The sequence below is a fragment of the Ictidomys tridecemlineatus genome, chromosome 4, assembly GCF_052094955.1.
Source record: "Ictidomys tridecemlineatus isolate mIctTri1 chromosome 4, mIctTri1.hap1, whole genome shotgun sequence".
Taxonomy (NCBI): Eukaryota; Metazoa; Chordata; class Mammalia; order Rodentia; family Sciuridae; genus Ictidomys; species Ictidomys tridecemlineatus.
In genome coordinates, this window is record NC_135480.1 from 30339861 (window position 1) to 30362566 (window position 22706).

Consider the following 22706-nt stretch of genomic DNA (forward strand, 5'->3'; position numbering starts at 1 on the left):
ATGTTTAAATGTTTAATAATGTCCAGGGTCTTGTACTGAGGAAAAGCTGAATTGTTTGAATGCTCAGAGGGTGATGTTAAGCAGTGTGTTCTCTGGGTAGCGAAGCCCGTGGGTTTCCCTTCTCCCTGCCTCTCAGCTTTGAGGTCAGGCCTGCGTGTTTTGTTGATGGATGTAATCATATCAAAGTATGTGGGCTTGTTTATGCTAACTTTGGGCAGGAAAATTACATGTTCATTGATGTAGATTTTTTTTTTTTAAATAGTCAAGTGGTCATTTGGAGGATCAGAGCAGGGTTTATAGACCTTTATCTGCAATTCCACCATCTGAAAAATCCTGAAACAGTTCTTTTCTTCCATTCATTTCATGGCAAGATGGTGCCCTTTGAACAGCACTAACTACTACAGGAAAGAAAAAAGAGACCTGTTCAGGAGCACATGGGCAGCTCCCCTGTCTGACTTCCTTCTTACCAGTAGTGACCCAGGTGAGCAAGCATGATGTCAGAGCCCTTCAAGGGTGTGAGTCTATTTTTAGTAAGATTTCTGGGGGCTGGAAGGCCAGCCAGCCACAGAAATGCCCTGTCACAAAGATGTCAATAAAACATCTGCAGTCTTTCTCCCTTCCTCATGCCCCCTCACTATTGGCAAAAATGGAAGAAATTCACATCTACCCACAGGGATTGAATGAGTCCCTGTCCTGCCCCACACCCCAATAAATTGGATGAATGGGTGGATGTATAATAAAGTTGACCCAACTGGAAAAGAGTTTATGAATCACATTCATTTCACGAAAAGCAAATACACAAAAGGCAGAGTAAACACCCAAAAGGCAGAGTCCTTAACAGGTGCACCACCTTAAAACCTGTTCTCATTGGTTATCTTTACTGAGCCCCGAGACTTCAAGCTCATCCCCCGCCCCATGTTCTTTTAAAAGCACAGAAGATGAAAAAGCTGTGGCGAGATGTGCAAGGTCTGATTATACCCAATTACATCTGGCAAGCCCATGACAGAAATTAATGGGACCAGATTATTCTTCTGTATGAAATGCAGTTTTGCCCAGCCTCACTATTTTAGCTCTTGCCACGCTGTAGATCGTCAAACAAATTAATAGCATGCTAATGGGTGCCTTTCAGGCTTCTCGTTTGTATTAATGAGTCCCACTCCATCCTGATAACCAGTGATTTATGGCACTGGAACTTGCAGCCTGGCTGTAAAAATTGTCTTTTGTCACTCTTTCTGGGGTGGAGCAGCCAGCCTAACAAGCTAAATGGTAGGGTTTTGTAATTGAATTCTAAAATGTGAAACGCCTGATTCGAGAACATTGCATTCTGATCATGGCTTTGGAAATTGAAAGGCCTTCGTATGTCTCCCACTACCCAAAGCTGAATGCCGTCTGATTTGGGTTTCCACCACTTGCGAGGCAAGGGTGTGACATGATTCTTAATGGGGGGTATTCATGCTGAGCTAGCATAGCGGTGAGATCCAGCGGGCTGCAAAATGGCTTCTTTAAAAGAAAACACTGAATATTTTAGAGCCATAAAAGAGACCCCTTCCTTACCTTTGAAGGTGTTCCCAGCCTTCGCCTTTGGCCCACCATGAATGGAAGCAGAAAGCCTTATGTGCCAGACACCGTGTCACCCTCTCTATTCTTGTCTCGTTCATTCCTCCCTATGGCTGTCCAAAGTCGGTAGTGACATCCTCCCCGTTTAACACATAAAAACTGGAGCACAGAGAGGTAAAGTGGCTGACCCCAGTTCTGAGGCCCAGTCAATGGGGGAGCGGGATGCTAACTCAGACCCCTTCTGCTGCTTCCTCGGTCACCCACGTTAGCTGTATAACTCTCTTGTTTCCAATGCAGGAGCAATGCAGAATGGGAGCCCTAGGGGGGCAAACTCTAATGCCTTTGGTTTGAGGCTCCCATCCTTGCTGTCAATTTGAGCTGAGGGAACGAGAAGCCAGTTAATGAAGGAAAAGGTCCACTCTCCTAAAATGTGTCACGCAGAGTTCATTTGCTGATCTAAGGTGTCCCATCAAGAGCCGCGCACTGGGGGCTGAGGCTGTGGCTCAGTGGTAGAGCACTTGCCTAGCAGGTGAGGCACTGGGTTCGATCCTCAGCACCACATAAAAATAAATAAAGGCATTGTGTGCATATACAGCTTCAAAAAAATTTTTTTTTATAAAAAGAAGAGTGGAGGGCTGGCAGGTCTCCGATGGAGCAGGATGTGCTAAACTGCCACCTCCAGAAGCCCGAAGGCTCCTTTGACGTGGCACACAACTGCTTCCATTGTTTTCCCCGAGGAGTAAACTGCCATGAATTCCCAAACATAGTCCCTCCAAACAAGGGGACCCAATACCCTTGGAGATCTTGGCTTACACATCAGAGGAATGTCTTACTTCAATGATTATTATTTTTTTTAATATCAGTTTGGGTTCGTTTTCTCTGGTCCGTGACCACCGTGTATAGCAATGTCCCAGCAACGATCCGTAGACAGCTTATTTTTCATTAGCAACAGTCTGGAAACTTAATTGATGGGCCATTCCCGCCTCCCAAGCCCAGCCCCTGCCCCTGCCCAATCCATCCCCTTTACCTACTTTGATTCTTTCAGTTCTTCCTATTTCACAATCACCAGCCATCCCAGAAAAACATCTGTTAAAAAGATCCATCCCCTGTAGTGGGAATTAAGTACATATTTTAACTTCAGAAATTTTTGCTTAATGTTTTCTACATTGCATGGAGCAGAGGATTAATGCAGACGTCCCTGAAAAGCTCCTATGAAACCTTAAGCTGCATCTTCAATCACTCAAGCCGTTCAAGGACTGGAATTTCAAAGTGGATGAGAAAGTACCAAGACTGAAATTAGAACAGGAATCTTTACTAATTTAAGCATCTGCACGGGCCCAGTTGTCATTAGGACAGGCTAAATTCTGCTTTGGTGTTCCCAAGCCTAATAGTATTTTCGTTTTAGAACTTTTTTTTTTCTTTTTAATGGGAAGACCATAAAGTAAAATGGCTTTTTAAAGTAATTGGTTTAAAAGAAGAAGTAGCAAGATTCCCCCTGCCCACCCCTAATTTTCTTGCTGCCCCGAGAGCCTTAGCAGGTAGTGGCTCTTTATTTCTCCAGGACCTGCATGTGGGTCAGGATACCCCTCATTGCCAGAATTTGGAGTATTTTCATATATTTAATGGAGTATCAACTTAGGGATGAGACCCAATTCTGAACATAAAATCCATGTATACTATGCACCTTATACACATACCCTGAAGGTAATTCTATACAGTATTTTTCACGCACTTGTATTTGACTGCAACCTGTCACATGAGGTCAGGTGTGGGTTTTACATTTGCGGCGTCACACTAGCATGCAACAAGTTTTGGATTTTGAGCTGCTTGGTTTCAGGTTTGGGGATTCAGGATGATCAGTCTATATCTTCAGGTTCTGTGTTGTTAGATTCAGTGGGCCCTGCTCGGCCCTTCGTGTTCCTGGATCTCCCCAAAACATTATTTTTTTCTTTTTTCATTTATTTTGGCATAATTTCAGGCATAAAGAAAGTTGCAAAAATGCAACAAGAATTTCCCTGTTCACATTTTACCATCTCCACACTGTGTGAGTGTGTGTGTGTGTGTGTGTGTGTGTGTGTGTGTCCATGCCTGAAAATTTCTTTCCTCACCTTGTGAAGGTGGCTCAGCAGCATGACACAGCTGGTCCCTTCTTGCAGCTGTTCCTTCCCTTGGCTTCTCCTCCTCCCGCAGGGTCCTCTCCTTCTGGGTCCCTTTTGCTCAGTCTTCTCCCCCTGAGGGCTAGCAGAGCTTTCCAGGTTCCACCCCGGGTGGCTCTGCTCCGGCCCTCTTCTTCATCTAGGCCAATTGCTGGGTGGTATGTTGGGATCTGGGACTCTCACACTGCCCCTCCAGCCTGGCCTGCCTCCCTCAACCCCAGACTCTCCACCTGCTTCCTTGCGACTTTGTCAGTGTCACAGGACCCACACTGAGCTCCCAGTTTCATCCTCCCTGCTCCCCCCCAGTCAGGAAATGGCACATTTGGGCTGCACTGCTGCAAACCTAGTAGTCATTCGTGACTTTTCTCTGTTCATACCCCACACCCAATCTGTCAGCCAGGGAGACACCATTGCCACTGCTGTTGTAGTCTGAGCCACTTGTCCTCTCCCCTCCTCTGCATCCACAGCCTCCTGACCCGTCTCCCTGCCCCTACTCTTGCTTTCTGAAAACCAGAGCCAGTTTTTAAAAATGTAAATTTTACCATGAGAGTCCCCTGGCCAAAGACCTCCCATCAAACCTAGCATAAAATCCAAGCCCTTTGGAAATCCAAGCTCTCTGTGATCAGACCCTGCCTTCCTCAGCAACTTCCAAAGCCCCTCCGGGCTTTGCACATGCTGTTACCAGCACCCAGGTGCCCTATTGCAGGCTCCCTCATTTCCTGCAGATCACTGCCGCCTGCTGCAGGAGTTTCTCTGACCTCTCCGTGGGGAGCTCAGCCTTCCAGTCCCCCTCCATTCTCTTTCCCTGCTCATTTTTTCTTCCCACTGGCCACTGCTTTCTGTCCTGGGTATCTTTGCTTATTTTCCATCACCCACCCCCCACACACCCCAACAGAAAGGAAGACCCTTCAGGTGGAACTCTTTCTGTTTCTCATAGGAAGATCCTTTATTGTTTGTTGAAAGGACAACCCAGTAGGGCAAAGGCAAAATGGCTGGTTCCTGTCCAGAGTAGAGCCCAGTGGCCCCGGCTGGGCTGCCATCCCTACAGAGCATGACTGAAAGAATCCTCAGAGAAACTGGCTGTTTTCAGGTTAAAGCCAACAAAACTTTACCAATTGGCAAAGAAGGAAAGAGCATCTTTGTGTGCCACAAGACGTATAGCTCTGCAGCTGTTTTAGAAGTTTCCAAGTAAGTTCTTGCTAAATCATTCCTAGTCCTCTCCAGGACACTGTGGCTTTTCCTTCCTTCATTACTGGGGAGAGAGGGAGGTGAAAGGAGGAAGAGAAAGGAATGCAGCCTTGGATCCAGTGGCCTTAGGCCAGGGTCACCAGCAGAATGAAATATATGCTTGATTTAAGGTCTATTTAGATGTGGTCCTCCCTTCCCCAGTTCAGTCAATCTAGAAAATATATTGGTGAGGGTTAGGACTTGGCAAATTAGTATATATGGCTTATGTCTTAGATGTGTAAATCAGTTGAGTTCAGATTCCTCATGCACCCATTTAAATGGGACCTTTGTGTTATTTGTATAAGCCACTGTAAAAGCCTTTTTTAAAAAAAAAAAAAAAAAAACACATCTCATTAGCTACAAGCAGGGATGTTTCTTTTTCGGCTGTTTTGTCCAACCCAAAGCAGCCCATTTATGTTAAATAATAACAACACAAAACAATTCTTAAAAATAAACATAATCAAGAGGAGCTGGAGGAACAGTTTTCAGTCCTTTGTCCCACCCCAGCGAGTCCTGTGCCCTACCCCGTGATCCTGGGGAGCAGAACTGCCTGGTTGGCAGCCCAGATGTTCTACAGACAAAGGAGAGCCCTCTCCTTCCAGACGGGGAATGTGTTTACAGACCCCTCTTCCCAGAGCAAGAGGCTGGCGGGGATGCCGAGCTGGTCCACTTGGGATGAAGACATCAAAGCTGATTCTGATCCAATTAGAAAAAAATACTATTGTCCTCTAATTCCCAAAGTTCTCAGGCTGTTATGAACACTTAGCCTGTTTCCTTGGGGATCACGGTGGCATTGACTTAGATCTGAGGCTCATTGGTATGCACACATAATGACAGACCCCGGTCTCTCACACGTGCAGGGAGCCAGGGAAACCCGGGAGCCACTTGCTGTGCTTCCACTCGGCAGATGAAGTTTTTCAGGATTTGCACAGTGGCTGTAAATGCTATTTTTCCTCAGTTGGTCTTAAACGAGTGTTAGTCTCTGGTGTCTTAGAAAGAAGAATGTGAACACTTTATTGGGGAAAAAAATTTATAACTGTTTCCATTTATAGCACTTCAGAGAATGAACATGGGAAATAGTTTAAGCTGGTAATTTTAGCTATTAGTCCTGGCTGTGGAATTCCTGGAGATACTTCTCCATCTGTGTTCAAGTCAAAATTATTCTGTCCTCTTCAGCACCTACTTCTTTGCTCCATACCATTTCTTCCTTTGACATTGTCCTTGAAGGCTGCCTGCCCTGAATGATGTATAGGTGATATATATAATATATATGCCATGAGCTACTTAAGTATCTGATGTCTTCAACTACTATCACATGTTACAGAGAAGAACCACACTTTTAAGATTAAGAAAGTATTTTTCTGGGGTAACTTGAATTGGCACGGACTGCTGAAATCAGGGTGGATTTAGATGTAATCTTGGCAGAAGATACATCAGCCTTCTCTGCTCCCTGGCTACAATGCAAAACTTAACTCCAGCTGCCATTTTGAAAATATGGATGATCCATGGATTGGCAAGGGAGGATGCCCCCATTAGCCCAGATAGTGCCTTAATTCAGAAAGACAGATGCCTTAGTTCAGTGTCTTCTACACCTTTGTCATTTAGTGATTTCGGTTTTATCTCACGATTTCATCCACATCTAAAAATCACTTGACTGCATTTCCTTATCTTTCTCTTTAAATTGGTGGTTAAAATTCAGGCTTGTTCTCAGTAATATTATTCATAAAATTATGGGTTTGGTGGGCTTGTTATATTTTTCATTACTATTCCAAAAAAATTTTAATGTTATTCCAAGTACCACTAAATTCCCAAACCCTGCACTTAGTATAATATTTCTTTAGTGATTTAATATACGTGCTGTTTTTCTTCATTAATGATTCAGAATTAACTTTGGGGAGTCAGAAAGTCTGTACTTAACATACACATAAATTGTAAACTGTGTTCTCTTTTGTGTGTGTGCGGTGATTGAACCAGGGCCTCACACACGTTGACCGAGTGTTCTACCATACCACTAAGCTACATTCCTAGCCCCTTTTTTGAAAAATTTTGATTTGAGACATGGGCTTGCTAAGGTGTAGAGGCTGGCCTTGAACTCAAATTCTGCTTCAGTCTCCTGAGTCACTGAAATTACAGGTATGGGCCACCACTCCTGGCATAAGCTTCATTCTGGTTTCGGAATGCAGAAAGTCAAAATAAAAACATTTAGATAAGCACATTATGGTGCTTTACAAAAGGGAGGGATTTTCAGGACCCCCTCAGAGTATAAAAATAGAACATTTAGAAATATTGTTGAAGATAGAAGCAAAATAAAGATTAGAAAGAATAGAATCGTTAAGTTTTCATACCATTTAAGACATTTAGATTGCAGACAGAGTGCATGTTAAAAGGTTTTATCCAATCCGGTGAGCTGTTCTAATACATGTATTTGCGCCTCTCTCTCTCTCTCTGTCCTTCTTTTTCAAATGGTCATAAATGTAATGGCCATCACTCTGGCCTAGACATCTCAGATGGGTCTGCTCTTGCCTCAGGCAGAGAGCCTCTCACCCAGGTCGTAGTTATTAATGTATAATCTGACTCCTACCCCTAAAATTCTCTTAAGCTCAACTTTCTTGTTTTAAAATGGCAAGTGTCTTCTGATTTTCTCCTGATAGTATTCGATCACAGCAAGAAAATAAAGCGTTAAAGAGCAAATAGAACCCCAGGTCCTAACACCAGAAATGCACCAAACTTTAGAAATATCCATCCTTCCTTTCTTTTAAAAGATTTTTATTTTTTTTACATATTTTTTAGAGATCGTGATAAGAAACACATAGCAGAATAATAGTGTTAACCAGCCCAAAGTATATGGTTCGATAGCATTAAGTACCCTCACACTGTGATGAAGCAAATCTCCAAAATTTCATCTTGCCAAACTGAAACTCTGTACCTGTTCAACAATAGCTCACCTGATATATAACATATATATATATATATCATGTTTTGTTATCTGTTCTCCCATTGATGGACATGGGGGTTACTTCCCCTTCTTAACTACTGTGAAAAGCCCTCATGTGCACCTGGGTGTGTACCACCTCTTGGAGATCCTGCTTTTAGTTCTTTTGGATATATATGCAGTGGAATTGCTAAATTGCATAGTGGTTCTATTTTTAATTTCTTGAGGAACTGCCACGCTGTTTTTCATACCAGTTGCACCATTTTGCAATCCCACCACAGTGCACAATAGTTCCAAGTGCACATCCTTTCAAGCATTTATTATTATTATTTTTTGGTAGTAGCCCTCCTAACAGGTATGATGTGATATCTCATTGTACATCATTTTTTCTATCTATGTATACGGTACTCCTTCATTTGTGATGGGGTTACATCCAAATAAATCCACTATAAGTTGAAATATCATAAGTCAAAAACTACATCAAATACCTAACTTACTGAACATCCCAGATTGGCCACACAATATGTTGTAGAGTGTTGGTGCATGGCTGACTGGGAGCTGCCTAGCATCGTAAGAAAATATCATACTGCGTATCACTAGCCCAGAAAAGATCAGAATTTAAAGTCTGGTGTCTATGACTACACGTTGCTTCTGCACCATTGTAAACCCCAGAAATTGTGGGCTGAGCCATCATAAGTTGAGGACTATCTGTGTAAGTAGGGGAGCTAAAGCTCACCTCTTCCCATCTTAGTAATTAATTTGATATCTTTGGATCTAGAAACTAAATTGACACAAGACAGACTAATAAGAGAAAAGCATACACATTTTATTTTTACATGTACATGAAGACCCTTCTAAGAGAATGAAGACCCACACAGAACAGAAAGTGTTCATACCTTGTAGGCAAAGAATGATAAGTTTGTGAGGAAACTTGGGATCCAAGTTAGGGGGAGTACATTCTAGGAAAGGTCACCAGGAGGTATATGGAAGGATGCAAAATGGCAGAAGCTAAGGATTATTTTAAGAAATTTATTTATATGGATCCATCATAAAACAAATTCTAAGTCACTGGTGGTAGGATTCCCTTCTTTTCTTGGTGCAAGAGCAGCATCTCTTTCTCAGGAGTTGTCATGGCTTGATATAGATAAGAAAGGGCAATTCCAATGGCCCTTTCTACAGCAGTTCTTCCAAGGGCCTTCAGCGCAAAAATAGCATGCCAAGCACATCTTGGGGCAGCAGGTTCCTTGTATCCTCATTTGTCTATGTAGTGTGCAACTTTAAAACAAGCAAAGGGCTGGGGATATAGCTCAGTTGGTAGAGTGTTTGCCTTGTATGAACAAGGCCCTGGGTTCAATCCCCAGCACCAAAAACAAACCAACAAAAACCACAAGCAAGATTGTACACTGTGCACTTTCTCTGTAGTAAGACAGCTTCTCTCTATTGCCATGTTTTTGCAAAAAAAACTGCAAACTTTCATAAATATCATAACTCTTAGCAGAAGACCAGATGGATAGATTTTTGTTTGTTTACTTACTTTTTAAAGAATTTTTTGTAATGGCCTTTATTCTAATGAAGACTGCTATCTATCTGTGCATAATGCATCGGTGCACAGATTCAAGTAACTACCCAAGGCTACACATGACAAGGAATGAATTACAGCCCTCCATGAAGAACAAGAATTTTGTAACCACTTGTATAATTAACCCTTTCGGATCTTTTTGAATTCTATTTTTATATGTATGTGTGAAAATTTTATAATGAAAATTATCATATTGAAATATTTATATAATTATATTCTTATTCATATTAGCATGTGAATAATAACATATCATTAACATATGACAAATGTTCATACCCAAAGGCTTTTATTAACTTTCATTTTTCTGATATTAGGAAAAACTTGTCCGCTGACTCTGGTGTGCTTAGAGAAGTGTGAGCTGCTCTACCATGGAAACTGGGATTCTGAAAAGTCAGGGGTAGGGCTCTTTGTAGTTAATAAAGTCCAAGGCAATGGGGGTGGGGGGCATCTGGAGGGTCTACTTTCAAAAATAATTGTAGAGTAAGTACAACTTCTTTGCTGCGATTTAGGAGTTCCTCAGGAGCTGGGCCCTTGATCTGTGTTAACTTGTTTTAATGAAGCTGTTGGAGGTAAAACAATTGGGAATAATGTAAGAGAGTTGGACATAGTGAGGACTACAGTCAGCTATCAGCTCTGCCTAAAAGCTATTCAAATTTAAATTTAAAAAAAAAAATGTGTGGACCAAACAACAAACATCTGGCTGGAATTAGGTCCACATGTTCAATTTGACATCTGCTATGGAGCTGGCTTTTTGTGGAATATACTTTGCCTCTGGGGATGTACTTGCCATTCTTAGGTTTTAGATACCTGCCCTTAGGCTTCCTTGCTAAGGACCTAGGGCCGTGTGCGCTTCTGGCTCATACCCAGGTCCCACTCCAGTCGACCTTCCTGGGAGGGCTTTCTCTCATCAGTTGACTTCACACTCCAGAACAAGCCATTTAGATGTTAAAGAAGACCTAGGGTCAGGGTAGCTTCAAGTTATGGCCCAAGCAGAATTGGGTTGTGGGTTCTTGAGAATGCCATGAGTTTTCCAGTGTCCTGTGGTCAGGTTTGGATAGATTCCGGGTCTGCTCCTTACAAGTTGTGTAACTCTGGAGGCAGGAAGACGCCTTACCACTGCATCATCAGGCTCCAACATCGTAACACGGGGTTACAGCTAAAAGACCTAAATTATACACTCTCTATTTAAGGAGGAGTTCTTAGGGAAACCCAAAGACAATAGAGAGAAACAAGGACAGGGAATCTGACGACCCCGGCACCTGAGGTAGAGAAAAACTACAAACTACTAGCTTTAGGAGGCAAATCCCTTTGCCTTTCTAAGCCACACTTCCTATCTTGAGGATGGGGCTAATAGTGAGAATGATAAGTGGATTGGGAGACTGAATAATAAAAATGCAGATTGAATACTTAACACAGTGCTCAGCACAGAGTAAGATCTGTGTTAATATTAACCATGGCTATTGGGACTTAGGGATTTTGTGGATGTGCTATGATGAACCCCGAAATTAATTGCAAAATCTAGTGTTGATGTACGCTTTATTTTTCCTGGGGAAAAAGGATCTATCAGATTCTAAATGAGAACATGACAGAGTGGTCCTTCACCCTGATGTGAAGGGCTGCTGGGTACATCTTGAAGCTGGATACGTTCTCTTCAGCGCTCAGATGTTTGAGAATTAACAAGTCAGGTCCTCCTGGACTGCAAAGTACAGGAGCCTTGTTGGATTAGCTCCTGCCACCCTTGTCAGAACTTGACTGATCATAGGTTTATGTCATTGACCCATTTTCTTCAAGGGCTGAGCCAGTTCCCCAAGCAATGCTGATGGCAGAATTGGAAAAGCAGATTCCCATTTGACAAACAGGACCTCAGTAAGAATGGCCACGTTGCTGGTGTCCATTTGAAGGCAGAGGTGGAGGTGGGAGTGTGTGATTAATAACCCCAGAGGGACTGTGAAGGTCACTGCTGATGTCACGACCAGATGCAGGAGTGCCCGGCAGAAGGCCGCGCTTTGTGACAAGGCAAGAAAACACAGCTTTTCCGTGTATATTCTGTGCAAACCCCTCCGCCTTCCGCGCACCTGGGGGTGGTTTCTGCAGCAACACAGAAGTCTGGTGGGGAGGGGAGTGGCCTTGGAACCGCTGCAGAGGGTCATTCTTCATTGTCATCTCCCTGTGGGCCTGTGAGCCCCCAAAACCACTATCCCCCTGGGCAGAGACCATGACTATGAAGACTAATGAGGCAGTGGGAAAATAACCCACCCAGTGGGCTCTGTCTGTCCTGTTACAATTTTTTTTCAGACCTGATTCAAAGTGCTCAGAAAATGTGGGTGAGGAAGATGGCTTCTAGGAGACCCAGGTATTGGAAGTCATTGATTATTTTTTGTTCTTAGGACAGCTATAGAGAGTGTCTTTATCTCTGGTTTGCCTTCTTTGTTTATGCAATACAATGTTTTTAGATGATTAAATAGAAAAAAAGAGAGATGGGTAAATATGTGATAATAAAAGAATAGTAAAGTGTTCATGAAAGACTCCAGATGGTAGTTATACAGGTGTCCACTCTCAAATGCTTCCAATTTTGCTGTGTTTGAAACTTATAATAATAAAATGTCAGGGATTGTGGGTTGAAATATTTGGATGTAAAACTTCTAGAAAATGGCAAGAGGATTTTCATGGATTTGGGGTCCACGCACCGCTCGCAGCCCCATCATTCCCCCCATTTTGTTTAAGCTTCATTCTCCCTGGCTTATTCATTCCATTTTTGAGAACCCCTGGATGGTCCATTCTAGTTGACCTGGATACGGTGGGGAACAGAGTGATCCTTTCTGTAGCACACGTCTTGCAGGAATGTATGGACAGCTGATGTTGTTCAAGGAAGGGAAAGAAGGCCAGTTGTTTGAGAGAGGGAGGGAGTGCCTGGGAGAGGGGTCAGGGAGATTCCCAGAGGTTCTCATGCTGGGCTCTAGAGTGTTCCTCTGATTACAGGAAACTGCCATTGGCCATATCTCAGTACCATTCACCTTGCATGCAGTGGAAGGGGGTCCCCAGAGTCAAGAAATACACGTGGAACTCTGGCTTGTGCACAGAGGCTGTGTTATATAGAAAGCTATCTTCAAAAATTGGAAAATTTTCGAGAAGTGAGTCTATTTTGTGACTAGGATCAGTTGACCCTTCATAGTTATAGCATTTCCCCACCCCCATCTCAGGAACCTGAGATCCATTCTATTGGTATGCATATTTTTTTAACTACCTTAGGGTAAAATTATCTTTGGGGGTTGTGTGTATAATTTGGGGGTTGTGTGTATAATACATGTGTATACACATGTATACATTTGTGTAACCACCACCATAATCAAGATAGGGAACAGTACCATCACCCCCAAAAGCTTCCTCCTGCTCTGCTTGCTAGTCACCCCTCCCCCACCCCTTGACACCCACCCATCATTTCGCCATCATGACAGAATATCATATGAATGGAATTGTGCAGTAGGTAAGCTTTCAAGACTGGCTTCTTTCACTCAGCATAATGCCCATGAATATGTTTTTCAGCCTCCAAGGGGACGTGTTGAGAATAATAGAGTTAAAAGGCTTTTGTTTTGCGGGGAGTGGGGGGTGAGTAGAAAGGAAGAAATGGCATGAAAACAGTGAGGGATGGTGAGAAGCAAGAACGGAAAGAAGGGACCTAGAGATGGGCCTGGAAGGAGAATGCTGGGGAGGGAACCTTGGGATGTAAAGAGGAGAGCTCAGGACCAAACAGCAGGCAGCTTCTGTGTTTCCTCACGCATCACCCCCACCTGGCCTCCCTGAGGGAAGGGGTACAGAAGGGCTTTGTAAACCCCAAACCTTTTGGGGACTTTTTATTGTGATTATCCATTTCTGCACCTTCATGGGTAAGAGACCTGCAAGATAACAGAGGTGGGGGGTACCTTGTTTTTCCATGGGCAAGGATGTATTGCCATCTTCTTCCGTTACTGCCAGAGCAAAGCACACACCAGGTCCTGCTGCATAGTGATGAATCCCCCGAGACCCCCGATAGTGATCGATAGCGCCCGCCCTGCTCTGAGGCTCACATAATGAGCTGCACAGCCCCATCAGAGTCACCAGCCAGCCTCCGGGAAACCTCCCCTCCCCCACCATCCACTCATACGACAGTTGCCCCCCTCCCCACCCACCCCCTCCATAGGGTTTCCCTTTGATTGGCAGAGGCCCTGTTATTTCCGCCTGGATTGTCTGACAGCCCCTCTGCCTGGTCTAATTATGCTGGGTCTATTCTCAGACCACAGCCGACCCCAGGAAGGCTTTATCAGATTGTCCAACTGACCGTGACCAGATCTCCAGCACCTGCCTCCCTTGCTGATTGAGGAGGGAAGGTGTTTATACACAGCAGAGCTGGTGGCTGATTGACTGGCCTGGGTCCTGGGCTGAGGACGGCCCGTCTGTATGTCAGTGATGAAAAATGGAGTCCGCCTCTCCACCCAGCCTCATTAACGCCCCTTCGCGTCCAGACAGTGTCAAGTGGGGTGTGCACAAACACAGAGCCTGCTGCCATTGTTCCGGGGACCTGGGGACAGGTTTCCAGCTGCAACTGGGGCCTTCTCTCTCCATTTTTAATGTCCTCGCTTTCTCCATCTTTGTTGTTATAGTTACTCATCCCCTGCTTCTTGTTCACCCTTTTCTGACCACTCTAAATGGGACCTCCTCACCTGTCTTCCACTCTCATACCTTTCTTCCAGCATTAGCTTTCATAGACGCCAATCAATAATGACTTGGGTTGATCTATTTGTATTATTTGTATTATTAGCGTTCTGTTTCTGAAGAGAACGTTGGTGCTAATTTACCTTTTCCAGGCACCCAGGAGTGAGTCTGGTTATACGGAGCCTTTGCTAAGGCAGTCCAGGCATTGTGCCCATCCTGCTGGTCACTGTGGCAAATAACCCCATTTCAATAGGACCATTAAATCGTCAAAGTCCTTTAGGGCTCCATTTGGGCCATTTGCTAATTGATTTCTGGTAGCCTGAGAAGCTTAAAGGGTTTTCAAAAGCGGAGCCATTGCTGCTCTCCTGTGTGATGAGATTTGGCCCATTGTCTCATTCCAGCTCCACATTCCTGGGCTGAGCTCTGTTCTCCTGTTGGAGAAACCAAGGAAAGGGCCTCCCTCCTCAGCAGGGTTTCTGGACCCGCAGCACTGGCATTACCTGAAAGCTTGTTAGAAATGCAAAGTCTCTAGCCCACTCCAGACACCTCCCATGTCAAAATCTGTGCTTTGACCACATCCCAGGGATTCAAGTGCATGGCACATTTTGATAGGGTCTGTTACAGACATTATAAAGCCAGAAAAGCTCCCCTTTAGACCTACCAAGAGGTGCAAGACCTCAGCAGCTTAGTCCTATAAACTATCCAGGAAAGAGTTCTCCCTCCCTGCTGGCTTTGGAGGGGACCTTGTTGGAAGAGGAGAAAGCCAGTTTAAAGTATGGTTGATGAGGAACCGAATGTGGGTCTGAAGCCCCTGGGACTGTTTCCTGGCAGCTGCTTCTACCTATTCTTGGGAAAATGTTTTCTATTGTAAGACCACCTACAAAAAAAAAAAAAAAAATAGATTTTACCCTCCAGGGCCACCTCGTGATAATACCTTCTAGCCTGGCTGGCATTTAGTTAAAATTTTCCATCTTAACCCACGCTCTAAATTACTACTACTTGACTTTGGTTAAATTTGAAACTTAGATACATGGATGGTATTTTTTCCTCAATGTATATTTTTATACTTGCTAAGTGGACATATCCTGCTTCTTTAATCAAAAAAACCCTAAAAATTGAGGCTGGGGTTGTGGCTCAGAGATAGAACGATCACCTAACGTGTGTGAGGCACTGGGTTCAATCTAGAGCACCATGTAAAAATAAAATAAAGATACTGTGTCCACCTAAAACTAAAAAATAAATACTTTTTTTAAAAAAAAAATCTCCCTCCCTACAAAAGAAAACTTTTTGGTAGCTTTCCTTATGGAAAAGTTTCCTTATGGAAAGGTTGTCCATGTGTTCAACACGGACAACCTTTAGGAATATGAATTACTAGGAACACATCAAAATCATCTATAACCTCGTTGTTTGGTGTTTGTTTCTTCAAGATGTTGATATACGTTATAGGGACTTTATATTTTTGTAATGTGCTCTTGCTCTTACTGCTGTTTTACTATCTACTTTTCACTTCCTGGGCACGGTGGCACACATGTGTAAACTCATCAATATACACATACATAATATATGTATGTATATTTCAATTAATATGTTACATAGTTCCAAGTCAATAAATACAGTTCTTCCACATATTCATTTTTAATGCTTTGTAACATATTTCATCCTATGGGATATTCTCTAGTGCTGTGAATTGAATGTTTGTGTCCTCCCCCACCCCCCAAAAAAATTCATGTTAAAACCTAAGCACCCATGTGATAGTGTTAGGAAGTAGTAATATTAGGAACCTAATCACCAATGCAGTACTCCTAGGGGATACGGGAAGTGGTTAGGTCTTGAGGATGGGGCTTTCACCAGTGGGGCTAGTGTCTTTATAAAAAAAAAAAAAAAAAAAAAGTCCCAAAGCTGTGAGCCTTGAGAAGACAAGCTACAAGGCACCATCTGTAAACCAGACATCAAATCTGCCTTGGCCTTGGACTTCCCAGCCTCCAAAACTGAGAAATACAGTTCTGTTGTTTATAAGCCACCCAGTTTATGGTATTGTGTGATCACAGCTTGAATGGACAAAGATGTAGCATGGATTTAAGTAATCATCACCTGTTACTGGGCATGGTGGCTTACAGCTTTTTTTTCCTCTCTCTATTTATCAGCCCTGCTATGAACTTGACCTATACCAAAATATTTGCTCATGGTATAATTGGTTTACTTAGCAACATTTGGAATGCATAGTTTTAAAATGTAGCATTTAAACCGAAGAGGGAAAACAATGTATCAAGAGCTACAAGGCTGAAGGTAAGACTTATAAGACTTCCTCCTGGGGTGGAACTTTGTATCTGTCCCTATCCGCTCAGGAATAAGCTATCAGCAAACTGGAGCTTTGTGGAACAGCTTCATTTTGGCACATGGCTCTTGAGAATCATTTAGGGTTTTCTGGGGGGATTTTTTTTTTTTTAAATTCTGGCTCCCAGCAGGCAGTCACAGAGGCTGTGCTAGAATTTTTTTTTTTTTAAGAGAGAGTTTTTTAATATTTTTCAGTTTTTGGTAGACACAACATCTTTATTTTTTTTTTTTTTAATTTTTATGTGGTGCTGAGGATCGAACCCAGCACCCCGCGCATGCCAGGCGAGCGCGCTACTGCTTGAGCCACATCCCCATGCGCTAGAATTTTAAGGCATGGTTGACAAAGCCTTGGTGGGTTGTAGGATTGTCTCCACAGAAGGGGAGCTACTAGACTCCTAAAAGTGGGTGGGAAGCATGATACTACAGTACACATTGGGGTCACACCCTGGATTTCAGTAGGAACCAGAACAGATCTGAGGCATGGGCATGGTCAGGGAACTGGAGGTAGTTTCTAGCCAGGCAGAACTAGGAGCCAGAATGAAGTGGCCTCCACACTGAGGGCAGATGGGAATTTGAGAGCCAGCCTGGATAGAAGCAGGATCTGACTCTATCGTTTTGGAGAACTCTTGCCAGGTGTGCACTAACTGATGTCTGAACCTGTACACTGGAAGTGATGCAATCTCTGGGCTCACGACTTTCTGAACTGGGCAAAAAAAAAGTGGAGGTGGGGAGCTAGGGGAAGTTGGGAGCCGAGAGGGCTCTGGGTCACTGTGGGCTTTGAGCAAGGACATTCCAAATGGACACAGTGAAAACTGTGTGGTGCTGTGCCCTCCAAGCTGGCTGTTGGAACCAGCCCAGCTTAGCCCAGCCCAGCAGGCAGAGAGCAGAGCCACAGCCAGGAACTTGGGCTGGCCTTGGTCTTGGTGCCAGGCTGGCCTCCTCCCTCTCCCTCCATGCTCTGAAGTGTAGCTGTGAAGCCTGCACCTATTGGAGTCCCGTTCCAGCTCTGTCCTGCTTGTGTGACCTCAGGCAGTTCTTAACCTCTTTGTGACTCAGTGTTCTCAGCTATAAAGTGAGGATAACAGTACCTGTTTCATGGGATTCTCATTAGGACCAAATCAGTTCATTTATGAGAAGCATTTGGAATAGTGACTGGCTGTCAAAGGCATTTTCTTCCTAAGTGTTGGTCAGTGCCTTTGGGGCATTTGGTCTCAGTGCCTCAGGCCTGGAATTGTAAGTAACCTCTTATTTCTTCTTGAGAGCAGAAACCCAGTCAGATCCATGGAACCAGCACTGTGCATGGTGCAAAGTCAGGGTTCATGAGGGCTTCCTGACAGATAGGTGGGGGAAGCTCAGACTGTGACACCTGATAAATCTGAGTTCAAACTGTGGCTTTGCCCCTAATTTACTAAGGCCTTGATTTCTCTGGCCTTCTTTTTTCTTATCTTTGACTTCTGGCCTCACTTCCTCCTCTGTAAAATGAAAAATTAGACCTCTCCCAGGATTCTAGTGAGACTTAATGGACAGTGTTGCAAAGTGCTCGGCATTAGTGAATTTCCGAGAAATGTCAGTGCCGATGACGCTCATTCTGCCGCAGTAACTGGATGGTTCAAGCATTTGTTCATACTTAATTTTGGAGTGAGAAGATGGTTTGTGTTTATCTTTCCCTGGTGACTATTAGAACACTAGGAAGTAAACAGGACACCTGGGCAGGCACAGCAGGCCATAAAGCTGCATCCCCATCTGTACGTTTCTCAAACCTTTAGTCTTGAGACCACCCTGGGCATCAGTCATGGTCTTGGGTTATTACACTTCAACAGTGGCTAGGGTCCTTGGGTCTCGCAGACAGCTTAATGGTAGCCTGGCCTGGAGCGTGACTCCCAGGTGTTTACAACTTAGAAATGCCAGCTCTTGGTTTTGCGTGTGCAGTGATCTAGTTGTCATGAAGGCACCTGTAAAGCGTGCACTCCTGCAGAGCGGTGGACCTCTGGGAAGCCTGGAAGGCAATAAGCAACGTAATTGACAAGCTGAGACCCTGTGCACGTTGCAGGAAGCCAAAGAGGGCACAGATTCTGTCCCTCGTGCAGCTACAGAGACAAGTGACATTCACCCCTTTGTGTCAAAATGAAGGTTAGCATGTTGCAAAGCCTTTGTTTCCTTATCAGTGGTTGATGGTTACTTACTAGAGGACTTAAGGATCAGCCAGTCCCCAAAGTAATTCTGAGGATACTTGTCCTCTAAGAAGGTACCAAAGGAAAGGATTCCATAGCCAAACATGTTTGGAAAATGCATTGCACTGTTTGTTTGTTGGTTGGTTTTGCACTTTATAACACATTTGCACATTCAGAGCTCTGAGAAGTCCTGTAATAAACAAATTAAACATTGTTTAGCCCAGTTGCGCCCAAATCATTCACCATGAACACTTCTTACATGTGCCATCTATTAGCCTCTCTAGGAGCTAGGGAAAACTGAGGATATTCTGGGATATTTAATTATCCCAAATTATGTAACAAGCAATATACAGATATTTTAAAAGGAGACTCTGTTATTTATTTATTTAATTCTGCTGGGACAGAACGTGTTCCATAATTTTTTTTTGGGGGGGGCAGCCACTCGGGTTTAGGCTTGATCATAAAATACTCTCACCAGCCCACTACACTCTTGAAGGGATATGCTCAAAGCCGGTTCCATTGGGCAAGACCTGAACTTCAGAAATGAAGGTAAAATTGGAACTTTCAAAGATGAGAGCCCCTTGATTAACCAGGACTGCATCCAAGTGTTTCATTGAAGCCTTAAAAACACTCTTCTCAGCCAAGTGGGCATCTCCAGGGCGGGCTCCTCCCCTGATTGTCTCAACTGTAATATTGGAAGTTTGGCCAGGAGTATATGAAAACCCCAGAGTGATGGATTTATCCTGAAAAATATCTTTCACCTACTTTATGTTTTTGGAGGTAACACTTATCTGCAAAACTGCCTTGCAACTGGAATTGCTTTGACAAGGCTCATTTGAGAAAGTGAGCATTCTCACAATGCTGTCCCGTGGACATTGGGACGTGCTACTCCCAGGGCCCCCGAGAGGCCTCATTGCTCACCTCCTCAGACTGTTCTGGTGAGGGATGGAGACGTGGGTCTGCAGGTCAACACTGTGCTGGACTGGAGAGTTCGTTGGGTCACTTCTATAATCTGTGTGCCAGCTAAACAAGAAATGATGGATCGGCTGTAAGCTCTTGTTTATTATTGCAGAATCCCACTCCCACACCCCTCTCACCCTTTCTCTTCTGTGACGGGTCCATCTAATTTGATTTGACGTCCTAGCATTCAAGATTTGTCAACTGTTGTAACCCTAAGCGGTACTAATATTGAAAACCATACTTGAAATTTATATAATCCAGATGTGCATGCCAATAAAACAGAGATGAAATGGCAGGCTTGGGGCAGAGGAGGGGCTCAGAGGTGGAGAGGGGAGTGTGTGTGTGTGTGTGTGTGTGTGTGTGTGTGTGTGTGTGTGTAAGAATCCTGTTGCCCTATATTTTTTCCACATGGTATATATAACCAAGTAGGCTTTTATATATTAATATTTTCCCTTAAGAATAGTAACTGGATTATGAAGTATAGTTTCAAGTAAGTACCAGCATTGGTTTTATTTGTAGCCAAGAATAACTGATTAAGTTTTGGGGAGAAGAAAGGCAATCTCTTTTAAATGCTTTTTAAAACTTTTAAATTGGTCAGGACCTTCAACAATGTTGCCTTGGGAATTATGATCACACTGAGTCAGGATTTTTGACAGGGCCCTCTAATGTTGCTTTTCCCCCTCCTGAAACATGGCATTTTTTTTTTTTTTAGTTTGGTGTCATTCATAAAGCTCCGCTAAGAAACAGGCTCTGACCTCTGACCTGTCAATTCAAAGCCCTCCCACACTGGTAATGCCCAAGTGCCACTTCTAGTTTCTGGAAGCTCAGCGAGTTGGTAAATTAAATGTGCACAGTTCTCGGTTCAGGTGTGTGACATTGGCCTTACTTGGAGGGTTGAGCAGTGGCTCCCCTGTGTCACCTCCTGTGAGACTGTTGCCTTCTCTGTCCACAGCCTCTCCCATCTGTGTCTAGCTGAACTGGTCGGAAGGAATAATGCCAATGCAGGGAGTTCTGAATCGGAAGTTTTGGTGTCCTTGACATGAAAGGATGGCAGAAGGAATGATTATGCCTTTGCATGCTGAACGTAATTAACAGCTACCCTGAACTAGACCTGGCAGCCCAGGGAAACTGGTAGTACCAGCTAGTAAAAGCAGGTGGAAGGCAATCCCAAAGGGAAGCACAGAATGAGGACCCACGTGAGTGGAAATGACTCAGGGCAGACTGGGTGGCTGCAGTTGGTACCATGGGCACCTGTGGCTAGTTCAGGTCAGGAAATCAGAGATCTGGGTTGCTGTTTTAGTCCCTTTTAGGTTAGGGTAAAAGGAAACACCCAGTCTGCAGGGGAAGCTTGTGGCCTCCATCATCCCCACAGTTTGTCTCTAGACAAAGTAGTGTCTGCTGTTTCCACAGCAGGCATAGGACAGTGTTGGTGGGGGAGACGGAGGGGGGTTATTTACCAGCTCTCCTGTTGTCATCATTTACAGCCCCAAGTCCAAGTAACTCAGACCCTGCTTCACGCAGCCTCTGCCTTAGGCAACAACCCTGGTCTGAGTCAGGTCCTGAGTAAGCAATGCTGTCGTGGATCCAAGCCAAGTAGATTCCAAATGGTAGAACTGAATTTTTCCCATTGGGTTTCTGTCAGGGGATCTGGTGTGGGGTACAAGTGGGTCCCGTGGGGTTAAGATGCACGTAGCTGACTGAGGGGTCTTGTGCAGGCCTTGCCATCCTGGAGTCCAGGTGAGTCATCACCACCTGGGAAACATCCCTCCCCTCTGTGCAGCTGGGAGGGGCCCCAGGCAGGAGTCAGACGGTCAAGGCTGCCGGTCCAGTTCTCCAGTGCTGTCATCGCCCCACGCCGTCTAGAGTGACTGGCAGCTTGTGCCTGAGCTAGAAGTGGAAAGGCAGGAAAGGTTTCCAGGGTGGGGACTCGCCTGGGTTTTCAAGGCACGTTTGCAGTGTGAACAGTGTGGTGCCCAGCCAAGTCTGCGTGGCTGATCTGCATATCAAGTAAGATCCTAGGACTGAAATGGGGTTCTGCAAATCCCTGCTCTGACCTTGTCCCTCTCAGCCAGAACACAGCAAGGCCTCCATGGCGGAAAAACAACGTACCTGCCTGCCTTCTTTATTTCTTTCCTTCCTCCAAGATATACTTGAAAAAAAAAATCTGTTTTGTGACCCAAGATATATCTGTATGCACAAGATCATACTAGAAGAACAATAACCAGAAATGGGCCAACTAAGTGGACCATAGCATTATTCACAAAGGCCAGAATGAGAGTCTCTGTAAGGCGCGCCACTGTCCTCCAGTAGGGAATACAGCCCAGTTGTTCAGAGCCGGGGTGTCCATCGACCTTGGTTTGGATCCTGGCTCTGTAGCTCACTAGCTGTGACCTTCTGCTCTCTTACTGTAAGATGGGCTGATGGTATCACGTCATAAATTAGCCTGAGAACCGAGTGCACTTTGCACACAGTAAGTGCTTAGTAAGTGGCAGCTGTTAGCATAATTATTATTATCCCTTTTCCCCATAGCAACGGCTTGATGTGGGGCCAAAAGTGTCTGATTGCCTTCCTCTTTTCTAGATTGTTGCTCCAATACTGGTGCGTAAGGGGATGTCAGTTTTTCAGAAATTTGAGCTCGAAGCCAGACGGTGTGACCACCACTAGCTCTCCCCCAGCAGACCCGTGGCCGGGGAGGGGTCCTGTTTCTCTCCCATCCTCTGAGATCTGCCAGTGTTGCTTCACCGTGAAGCCCGTCAAGGGGCCACAGTTTGACTCGATGGACGACCAGCCAGGCACACCTGAAATCCCGGTGATGTGGAGACTGAGGCAGGAGGATCGCAAGTTCAAAACTAGCCGGGGAAACTTAGGGAGACCCTGTCTAGAAAGGGCTGGGGACATAGCTCAGTGGTAGGTGCTGTTGGGTTCAATGTCCAGTACAAAAAAAAAAAAGCCAAGCAGCCCTTTGGGATGCTGTCATCTAAGGCCAAATGCAGGCTTCTATGGGGTGGGAGAGCCAGAGCTGAGCCCCTCCCCAGTTTACTCTCCAAGGCGGTGGACTTAGCCAAGGTTCCCCCACAGAGACACCCTGGGAGCCTCCCTTT

General features: G+C 44.5%; 1 protein-coding gene across 2 annotated transcripts in view; it reads left to right on the forward strand.

The window, feature by feature from the left end:
- The window catches only part of Abtb2 (ankyrin repeat and BTB domain containing 2), a 161182-nt gene that overhangs the window by 46788 nt on the left and 91688 nt on the right, over positions 1–22706 (forward strand). The gene's annotated exons all lie outside the window — the stretch shown is intronic.